This window comes from Bidens hawaiensis, unplaced genomic scaffold, assembly GCF_021521415.1.
Source record: "Bidens hawaiensis isolate Kalapana, Puna unplaced genomic scaffold, B.hawaiensis_p1.1 tig00013072_1, whole genome shotgun sequence".
NCBI classification, from domain to species: Eukaryota; Viridiplantae; Streptophyta; class Magnoliopsida; order Asterales; family Asteraceae; genus Bidens; species Bidens hawaiensis.
In genome coordinates, this window is record NW_027492100.1 from 43232 (window position 1) to 50757 (window position 7526).

Consider the following 7526-nt stretch of genomic DNA (forward strand, 5'->3'; position numbering starts at 1 on the left):
ACCGGTACATCATCACAACAAAGTTTAGACTCTCGACTGTGTTTCAAGTGTGGTGAACCGGGTCACGTTTCAAGACGATGCAAAGCAAAGATCGACAATATCAAAGATTATTCAACTTGCAAGACTAAATATTTTTCAAACACAAAGGAAAATCAAGTTGATGATTCTATGATAATGTATTCAAACATCAATCCGAGGAAAGTAATTCGGGTTGATGCACTTAATGTATTGAACACATGTGTTGATCGTGCTCAACCCATCTGTTCAAACACAGATTCAAAAAGAATCCGTGATGGTTATCTTAAGAAGAAAACTAAGAAAACTGCCACTTATTCTCAAGTACCGAATACATGTGTTAAATTATTAAGTTCTCCAAAAGTTTCAAAGGGAGAGCCTAAGACTGAGGCTTGGGCTGCCTTTTTGGACTAATCATTTTACTTGTTTGTGCAGGGTACATCTAGGTCCGTATCAAGTCAAAAATGGATATTGGATAGCGGATGTTCTCGACATATAACCGGCAACCTAGACCTTCTGAACAACATTAAAGATATTCAAGGGGATTATGTGGCGTTTGCTGGTAATCAAAGAGGAATGATTACAAAAGAAGGGGAAGTTTCAAACGGTAGAATAACGTTTGAAAAGGTTAATTATTGTGAAAAGGTGGATCACAATCTGTTGAGTGTTTCACAGATTTGCCATAAGAAGTTCACCACCATATTCACCGACAAGGAATATGTTATTCTTCAACCTGGATACACAATTCCAGAAGACAAGGTTGTCATGCGATCACCTCGATCAAATGATATTTATGTACTTGACATGAGTTACGATGTCAAAGTTTCGCCCTCATCTACTTGCTTCGTGTCTAAAGCAATGGAGAAAGATTCTATTCTTTGGCATAGACGCATGGGATACATTCACTTAAGAAAAATGAACTTTTTGATGACAAATGATTTAGTGAATGGAGTGTCCCTCAAGAACTTCAAATTTAATGATCATTGCGTCGCATGCAAGAAGGGGAAACAAAAGAAGAAATCACACCCGACCAAATCACTAAACGATATCGTTACTCCTCTGGAACGACTTCATATGGATCTCTTTGGTCCAGTGAACCGTGCTAGCATTGCTGGAGATTTTTATTGTTTGGTTGTGATGGATGATTTCTCTCGTTACTCGTGGGTGTTATTTATGGGATCGAAAGATCAAATTCCTGTGATAATTCAGAACCTTATTACAAAGATCGAATCACTTTACAAACTGAAAGTGAGACGAATTCATAGTGACAATGGAACTGAGTTCAGGAATAATGTATTGGATTTCTTCTGTATACAAAAAGGAATTCATCGGGAATTCAGTGCACCTTATGTTCCTCAACAGAATGGGGTGTCTGAACGAAAGAACCGTACGCTAATTGAAGTTGCACGTACAATGCTGGCTGATTCAAAGCTACCTGTTCAATTCTGGAACGAAGTTGTGAATACCGCTTGCTACACATTGAATCGCGTACTAACGGTAAAGAAGCTCAAGAAGACTAGTTACGAGCTTCTACATAATTGTAAACCGAACTTAAAGTATTTGGAACCATTTGGGTGTCCATGTACTTTGTTGAAGAAAGACGTTGGAAAGTTCGATGAGAAAGCTTTTGAGGGTTATTTCTTGGGTTATAACTCTCCAAAGAAGTGGATTTTCAATCTTTCTTCTGGTTGCGTGGAGGAATGGTATCACGTTGCTTGTCAAAGTTATATGACTCCACCAACTAGTACAGGACCCGATTGGATGTTCGACTACGGTCGATTATTTAATTCATTTACATCAACAGTTAATGACATACCTGAAGATCTCGTTAGATCGTATTTGGAGGACCAATGTCTTCCAAGTCCAAGGTTTTCCTCGGTTGATGCAAGTGACTCTCCTAATGTATCTGAAACGTCAAACGATGTTTCTGAATTTTCCGATGATGCTGAGTTTGTTGATTCATCATCTGTAATGGTAGATGAAGCTCAAGAGACTACCGAGACTATTCTAATCAGTGATGATTCATCATCTGTCTCTTTAGACACTGTGGAGGAGAATATCACCAATTTGGGTGATAATGTATCTGTTCCTGCGAATCCTACTTTACGGATTCATTCGCAACATCCACAGGATCAGATAATTGGTGATGTGAACGACGGGGTTCGCACAAGGCACCAATTGGCTAACATATGTGATGATCAATCTGATCATAATGTATCTCCTACTGAGGATTCGATTGTTTGTGCTTATGCGGATTTGCACTCTTCGGGTATCCTTAGTATCGCACAATACACCTGTTTTCTATCACAGATAGAACCGACAAGTATCGCAATGGCACTCAAGGAACCATCATGGGTTGAAGCTATGCAGGAGTAGCTGCAACAGTTTGTTAGACTGCGTTAAAAAGGCGATTCCTACAAAATGGGTTTTTAAGTGCAAGAAGGATGATCGTGGGGTTATCGTGCGAAATAAGGCGCGATTGGTCGTTCTTGGTTACAATCAACAGGAAGGCATAGATTATACAGAAGTGTATGCTCCGGTGGCACGACTGGAAGCTATACGAATCTTTCTTGCCTATGCAGCCTACAAAAACATCAAAATTTATCAAATGGATGTGAAATCGGCATTCTTGAACAGAGCAATTCATGAATAAGTGTACGTGAAACAGCCTCCTGGCTTCGAGGATCCAGACTTTCCTGAGTGTGTTTACCGTTTAAACAAAGCTCTGTATGGTTTGCATCAGGCCCCGAGAGCCTGGTACAGCACGTTGGCTGACCATCTGATTGAAAGTGGATTCAAGAGGGGAACTGTGGATTGTACGTTATTTTACAAGAATATGGGTGATGATCTGCTCCTCGTCCAAATTTACGTGGACGATTTAATTTTGGTTCGACAAACGATAGTTTATGCAAAGAATTCGAGAAAACGATGCAGACAAAATTTGAGATGAGTTCGATGGGAGAAATGAGTTTCTTTCTGGGTTTGCAAGTTCACCAGTCTGACGCCGGGATCTTTATCCATCATACAAAATATGTGAATGATGTCTTGAGCCGATTCAAGATATCCGATGGCAAAATTCCCTCTACTCCTCTTCCCGTGGGTCACAATTTATCACCGGATGAATTGGAGGATACCGTAGATCCGACCCTATATCAAGCTATGATTGGATCACTCATGTATTTGACTGCTTCTCGACCGGACATTATGTTTGCTGTCTGTTTGTGCGCTAGGTATCAATCGAGTCCCAGAGTGACTCTCCCGGCGGCAGTAAGGCGTATCTTACATTATCTGAGGGGAACTCCAGACATCGGGTTATGGTACCCCAAAGACGATAAGTTCGATCTCACCGCCTTTACTAACTCGGACTATGGAGGTTGCAAGATCAATTTCAAATCGACAACGGCGGGATGTCAATTCTTAGGAAACCGGCTTGTTTCCTGGCAGTGTAAGAAGCAGAAAACGGTCTCAACTTCAACAGCCGAAGCGGAGTATGTGGCGGCCTCGAGTTGCTGTTCACAGGTTCTCTGGATCCAGCAACACTTGCGGGATTATGGTTTGAAGTTTCTTACTACTCCTATTTTTATTGATAATTCTGCTGCAATCTCTATCACCAAAAATCCGGTTCAACATTCAAAAATAAAACATATTGAAATCCGTTATCACTTTATACGTGATTGCTATGAAAAGAAATTAATATCAATTGATAAAATTCATACGGATTTTCAAAAGGCTGACCTTTATACCAAAGCTTTTGACAAAATGCGTTTTCAATACTTGCTTGGTATAAACAGTTTAAAATCTTTCACAGAAATTCAAAAGCTTGGTTAGATCATTTTTTTTATGTTATTTCAATTTTTACTGTTTTTAGGGGGGAGAAAATAGAAAAATACAAAAATATTGTGTTTTCGTTTGTACAGAAAAATTCTATAAACTCCAAAAACATTCAAATATTGAAAAATCCAAAAACATTGAAAAAAAATGCTTCTCAAAAATGAGTTTTGAAGCAAAAAGGGAAAATGATAGTACATTAACTTAGCAGACCTAACACATAAATAAACTAGACTAAAAAGTGCCGTAAGATCAATTGCATGATGTGTATGATAGGCTTAACAGATCGTATAGGTGCTGAAAAGATATAAACTTAAATACTTGCCAAATCTAGTGGTGGTACATCTTGATGCATGGTTAATATCCGTATTAAGTAACAAAAAGTCTAAAGATTGTTGTGTGTGCATGCATTCATTTTTGAAGAAAATTCTGCTTTGTTTTATCTTTTATTTTGCAAAAAAATTCAACTTAATTTTTTTTCTTTATTTTTTTGTTCAAATATTGGATCCTCTCCTGCGCGATAAGATTATCCGACCTGAGGGTTAATATTTGAATGTTCTGCTTTATTTTCTTGGTGTTTCGTACAAGCCTTGGATCTCCTATGCGTGTACTATAAGCACAAACGTGTGAAAGTCATGTATCGAACTGGGGGTTAAGGCCTGTACAACTTCAACTTATTTTTATCTTTTTATTTTTGTTAAAATGGAACCTTATCTGCGTGTAGTAATACCGATCTTAAGGGAAAATTATAACTTTCTGCTTTATTTTCTTTTTATAATTTTTGTATGAGTCACAGCTAATCAATTCAAAGAAAACTGAAAAATGTACATATGAAATTCACTGTATAAGAGATATGAAACTGTGTCTGACAGGTGGGTTCCACATAAGATTTGTGCTTAATTGAGCCTTAAAATGTATCGTAAAGTTACGGACGGATCCGTCTAAAGTTTAAAGTGGACAATTATATTTGCAATCATCTTTGGGTTACATGCATAATAATGTCAAAATTGAAGTGTAGTCTAGGACGTTAATAGTCAATATGATTCCCTGCTGAACTCACAAAAATATGTACTACTTTTCATTTACTGTGTTTAGTTCTTTGTTACTTGAAAATTTTCAAAATATACAAAAAGATTTTATATTCTTTTTATTCTTCTGCTTTAGTTTCGATTTGCCAAGCTAGCGAATTAACCATTGAGAAAAGGAAAAAGAGTTAAACCCCGGAAAAAGTTTAAGTTAAATCGTGCTTAACGTATTTTCAATTGGTAACAATTGATGTTTTAACATAAAAATCCGTTTAAGTTAATCAGTACCGATATTTGTTGATCGGGAATTTTAATGTATACAATTAAAACCTAATTTGGATTTAATTGATTAATTTAATTCATTTGAAAACCCTAATTTGGTTTTTAATGATTATTTAATTCCTTAATGAGAAATTATTTTTCTCATTCGTTAAGGAGGTTTGGTGATTCGTTAACATGTTTAACGAATGTAAAGCCATTCGTTATTTAAATATAACGAATGAGTTATCTAATTCGCTATATAGACATTCGCTTCCGTTGTGCATAACGAATGGAAGACATTCGTTTAAACATTTAACGAATGAGAATGGTTAATGTATTATTCGTTAAAGATTAACGAATGAATTATTTATTTTTAGTTATTCGTTAACAATTTAACGAATGAGAGAAGATTCGTTAAAAATTTTAACGAATGAGATTCAACAGTTAATGAATGAGGCCATTCGTTAGTTCAAATTTTGAACGAATGACCTCGATTCACGTGAAATTATTGGATATAATCCCAAGGTTAGACGAATGACGGTTCCTTCGCCTAATTCCTATTCCATTGCCTTCTCTAAACGAAACTCTGTCAAAATTTCATCAGAATCCATTACTTGCATATTTGCCTAATTGATTGTTATCTTTGTGATCAGCAGGTAAATACGATAATCGTCATATGTGTTTCACGAAGATTTATCGGTGGTTTAAGTGTCAAGCTGATTCATTAAAGACGTGAACCTTAATTGAATAATTAGAAATCGATAATATTCGTATATGAGATTACATTTGAATCGATAATTGATGGATTATTACATGCACTTGGTTTCCGAACACAAACTCAATGGTTAATCGTACAGATTGTTTGGAATTTTAACAGATTCTTATATGAACACGACGCTTTTGACTATAAATAGTCAAAATTGTTTGTATTTTGACTCTCAAATTAGTCGAACAGACATTCTAGACTGATTCGTTATTTTTATAACGAATGAAGCATGATTCGTTATCTTTATAACGAATGTAGCTTGATTCGTTAAGACAGCTAACGAATGACTGTCTGATTCGTTAAGGTAACGAATGGATTGTTTAAATTCATAACGAATCAGATTGGATTCGTTAAAGTATAACGAATCAGAGTGATTCGTTAAATTTGATTCGTTACTTGTAACGAATAGGTTAACGATTAAGGATAATTCGTTAAAGATAACGAATGAACCTTTTAATGTATAACGAATGTCCCATTCGTTTACAGTTTTTAACGAATGTGATTGTCATTTGTTAAATAGTTTGATTATTTTGGAATATTATACTAATGTATGTTTGTTCTTAACAGAAATGGCACTGTCTTGGAATAAGAGCCACAACATATGTGCGTTTTTAGAGCCGAACTTTGAAGATAATCCTATCTTTGGGGGTGTGATTAGTTTTCTCATCCGCTCAAGAATCTACAAGGCCATCTCTACCCGAACAATCGTTTATCAGAAAATAATCAGGGAATTCTGGAATACAGCCAGAATTAATGAAGCGGAAAATCAGATTGAAGCGGTTGTTCAGAACAAGCGGGTAGTGATAGATGTTGGGGTTATACGAGACTCACTGGGTTTTAACGATACTATTGATGATAGGTGTGAGTTCGATCGAGCGTTGATCATAGGATTATTCGGCCGAGTAAAGTATAATGGAGATTTAGGCAAATCAATGTACAACAAAGCGAACTTGTGTGAACAATACAAGTATCTGCTTCATGTTCTTATTCATTGCCTGGGTGGTCGGAAATAAGGTTTCGACGAGTTCAGGGTGATGCTACAATCTGCATTCATGGCTCTAGTGCTGAATAAACCATTCAATTTCTCCAAATTGGTTTTTTATCATTTGAAAGAAAACATCACCAGCAGACATAAGTTCTTAATGTATCCCAGATTTTTACAAATGATGATAAATGATCTCGTGCCTGACTTGGAAAAAGATCAAGCAGACGTGATGAAGCTAGATCATATGAATGAAGAGACGATGCGACGTTTGAGATCGTACAAAGGTCAGAGTTTGGCAGATCGACCAAGGTATAAACGTTTGATTGGTCATCTAGCGAATATTGATTATGTCGCGCCACCTAATGATCGTTGTGCTCATGACAATTCCGATTCAGAACGTGAAGGTGGTGATGGTGATGATGGAAGAGATGATGGTGGTGATGGTGGTCCATGACCACAAGCCGAGTTAAATTATGAACAGAAGCGTAAGCGTAAAGGTAAAGAACCGATGACGGAAAAAGGGGAGAAAGTCAAGAAACAACGAGTTAGAAAGGGTTCGGGTATTGAGATACCGAGTCAGCTGTTTGTGCCTTCTACTGCTGTTTCTACTCCTATTATTTCTTCTACTGCTTCTCCAGTTCCAGTT